The 15,972-nt window shown below is 39.1% G+C and overlaps 1 protein-coding gene across 5 annotated transcripts in view; it reads left to right on the top strand.

Annotated features, from left to right (window-relative positions):
* The window catches only part of LARGE1 (LARGE xylosyl- and glucuronyltransferase 1), a 358,507-nt gene that overhangs the window by 121,553 nt on the left and 220,982 nt on the right, over positions 1-15,972 (top strand). The window contains exon 1 of one of the 5 annotated variants that reach the window (XM_067559398.1): positions 11,808-12,152. The exons of the other annotated variants lie outside the window; for them this stretch is intronic. The gene's annotated coding sequence lies outside the window, so the exon portion shown is untranslated. Of the gene's footprint in view, positions 1-11,807; positions 12,153-15,972 lie in introns of those variants that run through there. 5 annotated transcript variants of the gene reach the window in all.

Genomic DNA, 15,972 nt, shown 5'->3' with positions numbered 1-15,972 from the left:
AGTGTTGGATTGTTTGAATTATAGATAGGGCCCATGTGATAAAATGTATATACAGAGTTAGAAGTGCATTTTACCTGAGTGGTAATGAGCAGTTTGGCTTAGAACAGTGGATCCCAACCTGTGGTCTGCAAACCACTGGTGGTCCGCAGAAAAGAAAAATAACAATATCCTCACCAAGGAAATGGACAATTTAAAATAAAACTAGTAGCATGTGGTGATCCACGAAATGTTTGGAGTTTGAAAAGGGGTCTGCACACTCGAAACAGTTGGGAATCTCTGGCTTAGAGAAATGGCAAGCAAAACTGTATGCAGTTACGATGCTAATGAGAAGATGCTACACGCAAGTGAGAAACAGCCCATAAAAATATTGTACGTAAAATAATAGAAGACATTTCTGTTCTGTTTTTAGCCTGAAAATAAGGGAATTTACTCTGATATATTTATAGTTTTCATCATCTGCTGAAAGCAATGAGAGCAGGAAAGGTAAATGTCCTGCCATGAGCCATTGCGTTAGGAAACTGTTCTTTACACACATGGTTCCTGACCAGCCAAGCTTCGCTCCCTCGTGATAAAGCCAACAGTGGCCTGCACCGAGACTGGGCTGTAGATTGGGAAGGTAGGGCTTTCTTGTATGTGGGATTTCTGTACAGGGAATTTTCCTGGTAAATATCAATATATGCTTGTTTTATTTGTTTCTTAACCTGTTGTGTCAAATGAGTTCAGAATTCCAGTTACTGTCTCTTCAAGCAAGCTAGTGGAGAAGGGTGAACTCTCAGTTCACTGAAGGTGATAGAGGCAGGACATTTGAGATATATTTTTACTGTGTTAATCAAAACAGACTTCTCATTTTTCTTTAAATTTATCAGCAAAAAAGCCAGAACTTAATTTTTGAAACCAGTTCCATTAATTTCTTTAAAGAGTATTTGAACATCTTTATCCTTCTGGGGCAATTATGTGTAATGACTCTAAGCTTTACCCATTTTCTCAATTCTGCAGATTTTTTTCTTTTTTAAATAAAAAATTGATTAATTATAAGAGGATGGATACTAGAATACCTTCAGATGTTTTGGTGAATCCTAGCCTGAAACTGATAAATTTTGTCTCCTGCAATTTTTCTTTTTTATTAGAATTTTTCTAAGATAGGAAGACATTTTTAAAAATAACTTATACGTATATAATGGTTGGGACTTATGGCAACAGGTAAACATCACGAATGTAATGAAACCCAGCCATAGGAAAGCCTATCCTACAATGGGACCTGATGCCCTAAAAGGAATGAAGCTCTTTGTGTTGTGATGAAATAGAATATATCTATCTATGTTTGTGTGGAGAGAGGAACAATTTTTTAAAATAAGAAAATGTGATTGTGAAACCACAAATGTAGCCTGAAGGACATAAGAATGGGGTATAATACTTCAAATTACTTTTGTTTTAAAAATGGACTAGAATTCAATTTGATGATATCCTGTTAACCATATATGATCACTTACACTATTGAAAACCTCAAACATTCAAAAATTATGAGTTCAGGCCCTCAAAAATCAGGAGGTTGTCTTAAAAATAATGCAGTGGGTTTTTTTTTCCCCAAACAAAACTAAACTTCAGGTTCTCTTTATTTGCTTTTTGGTTTATGAACATTTAGGATACACTCGAGTTACATTTTCAAGCTTTTCTCTGCAACCATGAAAACTTACTACTTTTTAATATAAAAGCTGAAATTCTCATGTAATCATTTTTTTCCAGAACCTGGAGCTTTAAGTATAACGTTGAATATCATGAGACCTGCAGTAAATTGGCTGAAGGTTGGCAACACTATCTAAATCTGTTTTTATAAGTCTTACTAATAATGTCTCACAAGGACATAGCATTTAGGACTAGTCATTTGGATGTCTTTTGGGATTCCTTCTTTAATCTGCATGGTAGTTTTAGGGAGGACGGGGTGGGAATTTAATTAAAAGATTCTAATTACTGAGTATTCCGGATGTCCCTGGTTTTTCCTAGTCAACCTTTCCACCATCTAGAGAATTGGAGCACCAAGTATCTCCAAGGTTTTGTTAAAAAATGAACCCGCGACCTGTTAATTCCCAGATAGAAGATGCACAGAGAGCGGCAGATGCTCAGATGGTGTTAATTGTCATTGTTCCATTGACTTCAAAGGGATTGTGCCAATTTGCTCCAGCAGAGAATCTGCTCCAGAATGTGTATCTGTAGGTTGCTGCACAGATGCTATGTGGGCAACTCTTCAGATTCTGTTGCACTTGGCTGCCAGACTGCTACATGACAACAGTTATGTATTAAGTTGCCTATTCAATTAGCCACCAAAGTGTTGTAGAATATCTGCATTCTCCCTTGGTAGGATAGGATGCGGTTAGCCCTATTGTGATGGTAGATTTTTGGATTGGGAAGGAAGTGATGGGGGGATCTGTTTTAAGTCTTGATCTTCTATGATGGTGGTGGGGTGAGTCATATAGAGCCTCCTCTTGAGAGGTGCTAAGATCATGCAAATCCAATTGACCGTTTTAGGTGTTCAGTATTTCTCAGGACTGGACCTGTGGAATGCAGTAATAGGGAAGATCGTCACTGAAAGAAGTATTGATGTCATAGAGTTTAAGGCCAGAGGGGTGGCTAGATCATCTAGGCTAACCTGTATATCACAGGCCATTAAATTTCACCCAGTTATCCATGTATTTAGCTCAGTAACTTGTGTTTGGCTAAAGTATAACTTCTGTTTGACTAAAAAGTATTTTCCAGAAAGGCATCCAGTCTTGATCTGAAGATATCAAGAGATGGAGAATCCACCACTTCCCCTGGGTAGTGGTTCCCATGATTAATCTGTCTCTCAAACATTTGTGTCTAATTTGTAATTTTAGTTCATCTGGCTTTAGCTTCCAAACATTGGTTCTTGTTATGCCTTTTTCCACTAGATTAAAGAGCTCTTTAGTATCTGGTATTTCCCCTTCCCTCACCTCACAATGGATTTGTCCGTTGTCATCAAGTCACCTCTAAATCTTCTTTTTGGTAAGATAAACAGATTGAGCTCTTAAAGTCTGCCTCGGTAAGTTATTTTCTTCAGTCCTCGACCCTCTTTTGTGGATCTTCTTTGCACCCTTTCTAATTTTTCAACATCTTTTCTAAAATGTGAACATCAGAAGTGTGTGCAGTATTCCAGTACCTCTCACCAATGCAGTATACAGAGATAATATCCCCTCCCTACTTCTATTCTCTACTCCCCTATTTATACATCCAAGGGTGACATTAGCTCTTATTGCCTCAGCATCACACCGGGAGCGCAGGGTGAGTTGCTTTTCATCATAATCTTTAATTCCCTTTTCAGAATCACTGCTTTCCTAGACAATCTGCTGTTCTGTAGGTATGGCCTGCTTTTCTGGTGAATGAATGACTAGATGAATAACTGTGCATTTTGTCTGAATGGGCTCATCTTACCAAGCAATCCAGATTGCTCTGTATGATTGCGTTGTCCTCATCATTATCTACCACTCCACCAATCGTGTCATCTGCAAATTTTATCAACAGTGATTTTATACTTACTTCCACATGATTGATGAAAACATTGAATAGCATTGGCCCTAGTACCAATCCCTTTGCAACGCCTCTAGACACACCCGCATTCAATGATGATTCTCCATTGACCACTACTTTTTGAGATCTGTAAATTCATATATTCAAAGATTATAAAGCCAGAAAGGACTACTGTGATTATCTAGTGTGACTTCTTGTATAACACAGGCCACAGGACTTCCTTGAATTAATTCCTGTGTGAACTAGATCTTGTATTTTGGAAAAACATCTAGTCTTGATTTAAAAATATTCTGTGATAGGAAATCCACTGCAATCCTTAGGAAATAGTTCCAGTGGTAAATTACCCTGCCTATTAAAAAATTGTGCCTTTTTTCACTTAGCTAGTTCTTAATCTATTTAATGTGTGCTTTATTGATATGTACAGTGCTACTTTTTTAACAGTATTGTGCAGTGCTAAGTCAAACACCTTGTAAAAGTCTAAGTATATTATATGTACTCAGTTACTTTTATCAACCAAATGTCTAATCTCATCAAGAATGAATGAAGGTTGTTCAAAAAGATCTATTTTCCATTAAAGCCTGTTGTTTGACATTAATTATATTCCTGCCCTTTAATTCTTTATCTGATGAATCCTGTATCTGCTTTTCTGTTATTTTGATGGGGACTGATGTCAAGCTTACCAGCCTATGATGACTCCAGTCATCTTGCTTGCCCTTTTTGGATATTGGCATAACATCATCACTCTTGTCACTGAAGAAGCTTTTTCTATATGGTCGGAAATTAAATAGCATTCTTGGCACTTTAGTGCACACATTCCCTCTAACAAATACTCTGAATGCTTTGGTTTGGGAGGTTTTTGTTTTTGTTTCCCCCCCCCCCCCCCCCCCCCCCCCCCACTTTTTGACCAGAGGAGATAAGGTCTCCTAATTAATTTTCGGATTTATTAAAGAACCAATTCTGCCACCTGCTTGTGAGATTGCTTGTGGAGTAAGGTACTAGTCAGCATGAGAATTGGGTCCTAAATCCAGAGGGATCTGGTTGGTATTCAGCTAGACCTTGGGTACAGTTGGTTTGGGGGTGACTGGAGACAATTAACAGTCATTCTCTGGAACAGAATCCTGGTACCTCAGTGTCCATGCTTTAGTCAGCTGAATCACAGAATAAGCTCTGCTTGGGGTTATGTATATCCGGCTTTGATATTTGTCTTCAAGACTCCTTTTCACCTCTTCCAGTGGCCCAATTCAAAGCCCATACTGGAACGTTGTGAGATGGATTTACACTAATGGGATATTATGTTACAAAGAGCTCAACGAATTTTTCTGTGTGTAATAATTCCACTTTAGTGTAAATGAAATGGCAGAACATTCAAGCGTCACTGGGGAAAAATATGAACTCCTTTTATCTTCTTTCTTTTTGTCTTTGCAAACATCCATTTGTCTGTTTTGAAAGCAGTGTATTAGCTGACTTGTTGGCTATCGTTAATACTTCAATGGCTGATATATAATTTTTATATATCTAAAAAACAAACACTGATTTAGAGAGGAAATCTATTAAAGCTACAAGCTACACTACATAGGCAATGCTTCTTCCTGGAATGTGAGAGTGTGTTCTACTTCTTACTCCCTTGTCCAGTGTGCAATGAGATTTCCACCTTGGAACAGAAATGGAAGCTTCTTTTTTCAACAAAGATCCACTCTCCCTTGAGATTGGGTAACTTTTCCAAAACATCTTTGTTGCCGAGTCTATCCTGACTCCATTTTCCTTGGGACTCAGACTTTCCTTTGGATGTTAGCTGACCAGATTCCTGTTCTTGTTGTTCCTTTTAGACAGGCACCATCCTGACATCTTTATGTTGCAATTGAGCATAGCCTAATATTTTGGTTTGTTAGGATTATAGGATTAGTTTGACTTTTAAATAAAGTGAAGCAGACAGCTTCTCATTAACATTTATATTGCTTTTTTTATTTGTTTGGTTGGGGCCACTAAAATTAAAGCACAAGGGTTTTTTTGAGTTAGTGCATTTCTTATACAAAGAATGGCTCTTTAGATGGTGTAAGGTGATGCATTGGGTTAATGCAAGGTTCAACTCCTGCTTGGGTCACAGAGGAAAATAAATGCAGTGGAATCATATTGGTTCACAAGCCTAAAACATTTGAATAGATTGCCACAGTTTGAAGCTGCTGTTTAATAAGCCCCATACTGGAATGAATGGGAGGTGCTGTGGGTTAGAGCTGAGGTACAATAGTATAGATACATGGGGGCAGCTTTCATTGCCTCACCATGCACTGTCCTCAGCTCTATCTTGTGCTGTCAGCCCTTCATTTTCATGACTTTCCCACATCAGTTTCCAACATCACACAAATAATGAAAAATGAAGTATAGTATCTCTTTTCCAATTATAAATGAAAAAATTCCCACTGTATAGAGAGTATAGATCCTGCACACTCAGGAAAGTTATAGATTGGGAGGCTGAATTAGAATCTTATTATTAAAGACAAGTGGCACTGCTATCCTGTGATTTCCAGCATTAAAAACAACAGTAAAACCTATTGGCTGATTGTAATTGTCTGCTATCCACATTTTTGTTTATTAACTAGCAAGTAACCAAGATCTGCTACTTAATCCTAACAGCTAATTAATTGATCTTATTAACATATTTGTTTTTTGTAGCAGGAGCTCAGTTGTGCAACTGTTCCTCAGAGAATAAGGCTAGATCTCAGTTTTATGGTCTAATATATTTTTTAAAAAAAAACAAAACAAAAAACACATCCCCGAAGAACGCCAGTGTGATCCACACTGAAGTTCTATATACTGAAAATTAAGTATTGGCAGTGAAATTACATATGATAGAGCATTACATCCATGGTAGTGATTGTAAATGAGTCAAGCAGCAAATGCAAAACAACCTCAAATACCCAAATGCTGTTGGGTGCATTGAATGATAAGTACAGATAATTGAGCTTTTGGATCGTTGAGAGGATTTTCCATGTAATTAAGAGAGAACCGGGTACATCTCCCTGTTTATATAAAACACGGTCGCTCATAAGCAAGATGCTTATAGTCGAGACTGTACATATGTTATCAGACTTGCTGATGCCAGGCATTTAACTTGCATGAGTACTGTCCACATTTTCAGTGCATGTATATTGCCTAACAAAATAATGTGTGGGCGCACGGAACAGTGTCTAGAATTAAGGTTGCCTACGGGTTTCCATTCAAATTTTGACCATTCAGGCTAAAGTATTTCATCTTTGTGCTAAGCCTGAAAAAGATTTTTTTTTTTTTTTTTTTTTTTTTTTTTTCGAGCGAAAATAGTTCAGCCATTTTCAGATATGAAGAAAATGTGTGATGGGGAGTATTTATTTATTTTGCAAATATCACCTACTCAGGGATATTGTACATCTATATTAACTATGGAGCTATGATCAGAGCATTAAGAGGAGGTTCTTTTCCCTATTTTTAGTGAATTTTAACTTTTCTGAAGAAATTACTTTTTGAGTTGAAATTTCTAGTGCTTATTCTTAACCAAAAGGTGAATTATTTTAGTGTGGGATGAGTATGAATGAGTTTGATAACTCAAAACCAGCCAAATAATATTTTATCAGAATATGGGATGAAATAGTGTTTTTCACACATTAGCTTATTGTTCAGTTGTCATCTTTTGTGCATGAATAATTCCCAAAGGGGTTAATTTTAAATCTTCACACTTGCCATGGACACTGAGGACAAGGCCTCTTGACATGTTAGAAAAAAACATGGTATAGAAAATGTTACATTTGAAAAATCAAATATTGTGCCTGAGCATTAGTAAATGATTTTCCACTAATTTTTCAGTACATACTGAGAAGCAGAGCTATTTCAGTACAAGATCAGTCTGGACGTTGGCTTTGTTTGTTCAGAAAAATGCATTTCAAATTGAATTTCAGTGCAAAAAACTGCTTCATTGTATTATTATGATTGATAATTTAAATGCTCAAAAGACAAGTACTTCCAAGTTGTAGTTGCTGTGGGAAACAAAAGCCTGGTAATATTTTACATGTACATTAGGGCATAAATTTACCTGTATAAACAGTAATACAAACTACTACATATGTACAATAGGAAAGAGTAATGGGTGCCGTGTGAACTACAGTCTGACATTGAATTTCCAGACTTTAATCTCAGAACCCTAATACTGCATTTATGTTGGGCTTTTTCCATTGAATCCATAATGCACAAAATGAACTATATCCTGTTTTACAATGGAATGCCCTGATTCCGCAAACACTTGTGTGTGTGTTTCAGCATATGAATAATCACGTTGACTTCAATGGGACTATTCATGTGGCTTTCGTTAAGCAACTGCATCAATTTCTGCAGGGCTGGAACCTGAGATTGTATATTAATCAAGGGTTTGTAGGAATAATATAAACCACAACACGGGAAATAAGAGCAGCTTAAATAAAAAGGAACCTACAGGATTTTCAAAAGCACTTGGCATTGGCCTAATTCTGCTAATTCTGTTGTAAAGTTGCCATTGACTTTAATGGGAGTTGGATTGGGCTGATGCTAAGCACTTTTGAAAATGCCACCCAAACCTATATAAAAATACAGTCCTATATTGTTTACAGTTTAATAGTGTGTAATACTCTCAATGTCTTAGTACCGTGTTGTTGTAGCATTCTGGATGAGTTGCAGTTGCCGTTAGAGAGACTATCATGTTGCAGGACAAAAAAGAAAAGAGAATGGATTGGAGAAAGCAAGGAATGTCTGTGCTAGGTCTACAGCAGCAGGCACTCCATCTTTAGATCTATGCTTTGGAAGCATCTCTCCATATTTATTAGTCTTTCTATAGCTAGGGAATGTGCTGTTCACTTTTGCCGTTTCAAATTAATGCAGTATGTTTCTTTATGTAAGGCTCATATACCCAGTTACATGCCCAGCACCCTCCAGCCTTACTTTTCAAAAGGATTGTGTAGCATGTCTGTTTGCTGTTAAGCAGCTGCTATGTTCCACTCCAGAGGTAGCTTCGTTTCAGTGAGAGGTGAAGTGATACTCTTACCTACCTCACACGGGTGTTCCAAAGCTTAGTTAATGTTTGTAAAGCACCTTCAGATCCTGGAATAAAAGGCACTGTAGAAGTGCAGAGTATTCTTACCACCAACCAGACGGAGTCTCTGCTGCATGCCAACTGAGTATGTGCACCTAAGCATTTGTGCCATTAAGGCTAGCTAATTTACATGGGTACTAATGAGCTAGAGCCCCGCATGAGACTATTTTTTTTAATCCCGCTCCCATCACACCCCACAATACTCGCTTCCGCTCCCGCATTGTTTGTTGAATTTTTATTCCGCTCCCGCTATTGTGGCAGTGGGTCATGTAGGACCTTCGGGATCCCAGTCCTGCTGCAGGGCTGTACAGTGAACCTCACCTTTGCTGTAAGATTATACAGGTCTAAGCTACCTTTCTTTTTTGACTTTGAGAAGCAGCGTACGTCTTTCTAAAGATCTTTCCTCCTTCTCCTCCTCTGCTTTTCAAAGCAGATTTTATATCTCAGATGGGTAGATCAAAGGACTCCTTCTGGTGTGTCTGGTTGGTTACAGTTCCCTGAGCTCCCAATCTCAATGTTTGGAGGAGATGCAAAAGTCTCTAGGAAGGGCTTCTTTGATTCCAATTAATAGTGATTGAGAACCTGCACAGCTAACAGGCAAGCATCCCAGTGACCTTTCTTTCACTTAAGCAAGGAGGCTGATTGCTGTGGGGTTTTTTTGTTCCTCTAGCTTGTATGAAAGATTTTGTTTTTTTGCTGTCTCCCGAACATCTATTTGATCCTTTTGTCTTCAGAGAGTGGATGTTATCAGATCAACTGTGTCCTCTCTGATTGACGTATTGTACATTAGGCTCCATGGTCTATAGGTACAATAAATCTGCATTCACTTTCAATATGTTCAGTTCTGCCAAACCCAAACTTATAAAATCATAAGTCACCTTCTCACTCCAAAACATCAGATTGACCTAAAAATCTTTAGATTCTTTTTGGGGGAAAAAAAAGTTTAGTTTATAGGAATTGGGTAGTATCCCTTTTTTAAGCCCTCTAGTGGTACTCACTATATTTTTTATTTTAGAAACTACCAGAAAACAGCCAGAGCAGCAGTATGTATGTAACTACCCTTCGTGTGTTTATATATATAATGATTTAGTAAATATGACTATGTAGGATCCAGATGTGGTTTTTCATGTTTTTTTTGTTATGTAAAGAGCAAAAGACAACAGGTGAAATTAGGGTGATCAGATAGGAAGTGTGAAAAATTGGGATGGGGTGAGGTGGGTAATAGGTGCCTACGTGTTTAAAAAAAAAAAAAGAGAGAGAGAGAGAGAGAGAGAAAAAAAAAATGCTCTGAATATTAGGACATCTGGTCACCCCAGGTGAAATCCTGGTCTCACTGAAGCCAATGGGCCTTTTGCCGTTGACTGCAATGGAACCAGGATTTCATCCATTAAGTTTTGGGTTCTTTTATTTGTTACTGGTTTTTGGTGTCATTATCATTCACATTTTCAAACCTTTTTCCATGTTCATGATGGTTAGAAATTCACTTTTTTTATGATGAAAACTGAGATTATTATGTAAACACATGACTCTGGAAGCTTGGGCTTTAAGGAAAATTGTAAATATCAGAAAACTCATGCTCAAATCCTAAACTGCCAGCTGAGTAGCATAATATCCTGCATGCTCTTCCATTGTTCCATGTTTGTGGCAATTCATTATTATAATTTGACCCCCTTCAGTGAATAACAGTGATGGGGATTTAGGCTGAAAAGCAGCTAGTTGTATATTCTGTTTACATTCCTTCTCTCTCAGTGCCTCTCAAATGAAAACTTCATTAGCAGGAGTACTGTATATAAGACACAAGAAATAATTCTTCCACTCTTCTCAGCACTAATAAGGTCTCAGTGAAGTGTTGAGTCCAGTTCTGAGCACCATGCTTCAGGAAACATCTGAACAAACTGGAAAAAGTCCAGAGAAGAGCAACAAAAATGATTAAAGGTCTAGAAAACAAGACCTATTAGGAAAGATTGAAAAAATTGGGTTTGTGTAGTCTAGAGAAGAGATGACTGAGGTGGGACATGATAACAATCTTCAAGTACGTAAAGATTGTTATAAAGAGAAGGATGATAAATTGTTCTCCATAATCACTGAGGACAGGACAAAAAGTAATGGGCTTAAATTGCAGCACAGGAGATTTAGGTTCGATATTAGGAAAATCTTCCTAACTATTAGGATAGTTAAGCACTGGAACAAATTACCTAGAGTGGTTTTTAAGAACAGGTTAGACAAACACCTGTCAGGGATGGTTGAGATAATACTTAGTCCTGTCTCAGTGCAGGGGACAGGACTAGGTAACCTACAAAGGTCCCTTCCAGTCGTACATTTCTATGCTTTCACTGTCGAGCCACTTTGAGAATTAGGAAAGATCTTCCCTTATCACCCCTGAACATCTGTACAGGGGCTGACCAGAATCGTAGTTCAGAACATTATCCCTGCTCCTACCCCTGCAAGTGTAAGTGCCAGAAAGGTGGTATGTGAAGATGGAGTCATGTCCTTACTATTCTTTCCACACCATCTCAGCTGGCTGGGTATAGATGTGAGAGAAATACTGCATCCTTATCAGATTAGCCAGAATTCCTTCTGGAAACTCCAGCTGCTGTGTGGTCTCTTGGCTCCTCCTCTGATTTGCCTGACAGCACATAGGCCATAATCCAGCCTTTAGTGATTTGGAAGGAAGAAGCAATGGGATAGAAGGACTGAAGCTAGATAGCTGCCAATATTATAGCAACTGTAACAGCTGTACTGCATGTGCTCTTTTTTGACAACTGCCAGCAACAAGCCTACCTGTTGCCAAGACAATTGGCAGCAGATGGCTTTGTCCAATTGTGCCATGCAATTCATTTTTTTTTAAAAGGGAAATCTATTGTATTTGTAGCTCATTCCCAGTACTTTGGTCTGATACGTACTAAGTTTTAGAGTTACAGCTGAGACCCTAAATATAGAGTAAACACTTCTTTCTGATCACTACTGAGCTGGGGACATGTAAAAACACTTTTTTTTTTTTTTTTTTTTTTTTTTTTTTTGTGAACTTGCAAAAATGGTGGCTATTTGGTTTATTCATCAATCATAGCAAAGGGGAATTTACTTTTTTTAAAAAGCTCTCTTAACTATGGAGAATTTAGAGAGACTTCCTCACCGATTGGAGCAAAGAAATTTCTGGGCCAAAGCTACTTGACAGGGTGTCTTTTCAAATGACCTCTCAAAAGCTTCGCTTATGCCAGCCTGCCCTCTTGCAAAGAGCATTATTACTTTATAATGTCTGGTATAAGATTTTTTGAGACAATTCTAACAGAATTTTTGTGTAGAACGTAGCATACGCATCTTGCTGCTTTTCTCTGTTACAGTGACCAAGAGATTACCAATATGGGCTCAGTAAAATAAACCTCTAGTACCCCGGGGATTTGGAAGGACAAGGCAGGGGAAGGAGGACCACAGAGGAAAGCATCTGCTTTACACCATTTCTAATGAGAGCTCCAACTTCCAGTGACTGGGCAGTGTCTTCAGAGTTCATGGTTTTGTTCTGAAAGTAAATTCCTTTCTTGTATATTGATCAAAGAAAATGTGTGTGTCCTGTCTCTGGGGAGGAGAGGACAATAATTTCCTCCCACTTTCTATTTCCAAAGCTGTCAGAATTAAGCCAGAGCAGCTGTACATTGCCATGTCCCCTGATATTTGGCATGTCTTTTAAAAACCCAGTTCCCATATGATAATGTGGCAATCTTAGCTTTCAATTTAAAAAAAAAAAAGTTTCTAGCCCTCACAGTTGCACAGAAAAACATGTGAATCGTAAAGGCTCAAAAACCAGACAGCTAATGAAAAGCTTCCAAAAAAAATTTTTTTTAAAAATCTCCTGATTTTTAAGACTAACTCATGATTTGGGGGAGGAGGTGAAGGGGGACTGACTCCTGATTTCTGAATGCTTGTAGCTGGTAAATCTGCTGTTGGAAAAAGTTACTTTAGAGTTAAATGTTTAGAAGATTCTTACTCGGAAGAGAGAGAACTTTGTCTCTAGTTGCTTGATTTTTTTTTTTTTTTTTTAAATTTAGTACACAAGTTTATTTAAGCATTTGAAATAGTTAATTTTTAGAAATGCTTGATATTTTAGCAACATGCTCATGAGATAAATGTGTGTTTTTTTCCTTTGAAATTTGGTAGCTATTAGAGATGGTAAAAAAAAAAAATGCCAATTTTTTTTCTGTAGAAAAATGTCATTTTGTCAAAACTGAAACGTTTCATGGAAATTTATCAGTTTTGATGCAAACTTTTGTTTGAGGAGGTTTCTCGGGTCTGCTCTTAACAAGAGAAAGAGAGAGACCGCCACCCCAGAAAAGCCAATATCCTAGTGGTTAGGGCACTCACCTGGAATGTGGGAAACCAGGAGTCAAATCCCTGCTCTGCTGATGCAGAACAGGGACTGCCCTGGTTATTGGCTATTCTGGGGATGGTTGTTTCTCAAGATTTTTCATAACATTTTTCAAAGATCTTGCTTTTGTTCCAATGTGGGATGATGACAAATTTCAAAACCTTTAAAAAAAAAAAAAATGTTGTCAAACAATTATTTTTTTCTGGCCAGCCCTACTTATTACATCAAGCACAGTGATACAAAAGCATTAAGAGCAGAAGTGACAGCCTTTTAGCTACCAGTTAGTATTGCTAGGTCCAAATAAATGCATGGATACACTTATTGTGATACTTTGATGCTGTTTCTGAAGGGCAGGAAGGCACTCAGACATATCTGGATTTTATTTCAAGGGACCTAACTTTTTATTTCCGTCTGATATATGTAGACTTGTTCACTATCCCATCCAATGAAGAATTCCCTGAGCAATGGGAACTGTCGGGTGCTAAATGCTTCTGAAGATCTGGTCGCTTCACTTAGGTGCCTAAATATGGACTGGGCTCCTAAACTTGGGCGCTCAGATTTGAAAATTTTGGACACACAGTTTTTTGATTAGTGGTGGTTTCGTCAAAAGCCATCTGAGTGATTTAGGAGCATAGACTGGGATTTCCAAAGAGGTCTAGGAGAGTTAAGCCACTAGAGCAAGGTTTTCAGAAGTACCTAAGTGAATTAGGATCACAAGACCAATTGATTTTCAATGACACTTAAGCACTTTTGCAAATCCCACCCTTGCTCCCAAATATTATATGTGCCATGCAATTCTAAATTATTGATAAGTCACAATGCCCTGTGTTTATAGTCACAAAAAAAGGGAGTGATGTGATAGAGGGACTCCACCATACACCTCTGTTGGATTATGTGCAGTGAGTCATACATAGGATCAACAGTCTTCTATGAAACCTAGATGTGCTGCCTAGAAAACTTGGAAAATCCCCTAAACAGTTGTAATTGTTAGTTTTCTAATAGAGAAATGGTGTTTTTAATGTTGTCATAAGAAGTCACTTAAAGCATTTTTCCCCAGATGTCTGGTGGGGAGAAAAAAGGATGTTTAAGGCCCTATAATTACATATAAAGATGTTTGACCAAATGGGTAAGGAAGTTCATTTTAATGAACAGGATCTTACATAATAAGAAGTAAATGATCCATTCTTTCAAGATTTCTTTTATTAATATTCCCAATTAGGGAAGATGATTAGTTTATATAATTTTGTAAAGTCTCCTAGGACTGTTATCCCCAAATAGATTAACAACTATTTGACCCTTTAGATGCTACAGCGTAGTAGGATCTGCTGAAATCATAATGCATGACCTCAGATCTACTGATATTTAATAGAGTAGCCTGAAACTGGTCTACATTTATCCAGAACTCCTAATAAAGTGGTGATTGAACTGTTTTGGGCCTTGTCTACATGGTGCTTTAGTCTACACTAGAGGTGTTTTAATTCTAATCTGTACTAACATGTGGTGCACTAAATGACATGTGGACGCTGCTGGCATATATTAAAAGTTTCTTAGTTAATGGTTAATAGTTTGAAACAGGACTACATGAACACAGTGCACTGGGAAACTTTTAGTGTGCACCAACTTTTAGTGTGCACTTAGGATTGGTCTACACTTATCCGGCGATTCGGTGGCAGTTAATGGGAGTTATGCAAGCTACACAGAGTAGCTTGCGTAACTCCCGTCGACTGCTGTGCTTCTCTTCTGCGTGCCGTCTTCACTGTACTATGCCGAAGGGAACCATGTTCCTGTCGACGCAGTGCTATGCCACTTGAGGGGGTGGATTAACAGCGTTGACTTCTGAATCGATTGAGCAGGTCTTCACTGACCGCTCAATTGATCCAGATAAGTTGATCTGACAGCAGCAACTTTGCTGCCGTCAGTGTAGATGTACCTTCGATGTGCAATAAGCTACCCCTTCTAGTGCAGACCAAAGCACCATGTAGACCAGCTCTTGTTCTCTTACCCACAAAAAGCCAGTCATTAGTACATAGGACAAGGCAGTGCTCTTCCTCATTTTCTGAAATTTCAAAAGGAATTTCAAAAGGACCTGGATACATCTTCACTTTGCATAAGAGCTCCATTGTTGGGAATTGATTATACTTAGTTTTTGGGTCATAATGATTTCTATTCTAAAATGGCTCGTGTCTCTCTTGCTAGTCTATTTTTAAGAGGATGTAGAAAGGCGCTGTGGCCTTCCTCGGAGCCTAGGTCTGAGGAAGGGTCGTGACACCCCTGCAGAGCAGACCAGAGCCCTACAGGCCAAACTGCCCGGAAATAGAGGGGTGGAGCCAAGGCAGGAAAGGGGACTATAAAAGGCCGGCCTAGGAGCTCAGTAGAAGCGAAGCTGCCACCGGAGGCAGACGTGTCTTTCCGGAGGCTGCCGCCTAGGCCTGACCCAGGCCCAGCGGCTGTTTGGAGCAACCGCCCCACCGAGCGGAGCATCCAAAACCTGTCTGGATTGCCAGGCTCTAGCGACTGGAGAGGGCCGCTGAGCCCTAATAGCTAGAACGAGCCACCCGAGACTCCTGGGTGGGAAATACCCCTGAGGCCGACCCTGACCTGGAGGAGCTGCCTGACGCCAGGGACCCCCGGGAGCTGATTGAACCCTGTGGACCGGAAGAACCCCTGGAACCTGGAGGAGCTGCCCTCTGCTGACGACGCAGAGGAGTTCCCGGACCTGCTACAGGTAGACGGGGAGGAACTTGTGGCTCTGCCGCTCACAGTGTACCCTAATGACCTAGAGGGAGACTAATGCCTGCAGGTACCCGGGGACAGGGTGGGAGGAAGTGGTCCAGGGACAGCCGACTAGCAAGTGGCTGAGTCAAGGGCTAAACCTCATCAGCGTGTTGTGGCTGGAGCCCTGCTGACTCAGTGGCAAACGGTTTTGCCACTGATAAGCCTTGGCCTGGGACTCAGTGGAGTCGGGTGTGCCTGCATCCTCCTC

This window comes from Emydura macquarii, unplaced genomic scaffold (assembly GCF_026122565.2).
Source record: "Emydura macquarii macquarii isolate MOO-44397 ecotype Brisbane River unplaced genomic scaffold, CSIRO-AGI_Emac_v2 contig_2205, whole genome shotgun sequence".
Taxonomy (NCBI): Eukaryota; Metazoa; Chordata; order Testudines; family Chelidae; genus Emydura; species Emydura macquarii.
Note: the sequence above shows the minus strand (reverse complement) of the source record. Positions and strands in the feature narration are given on the sequence as shown.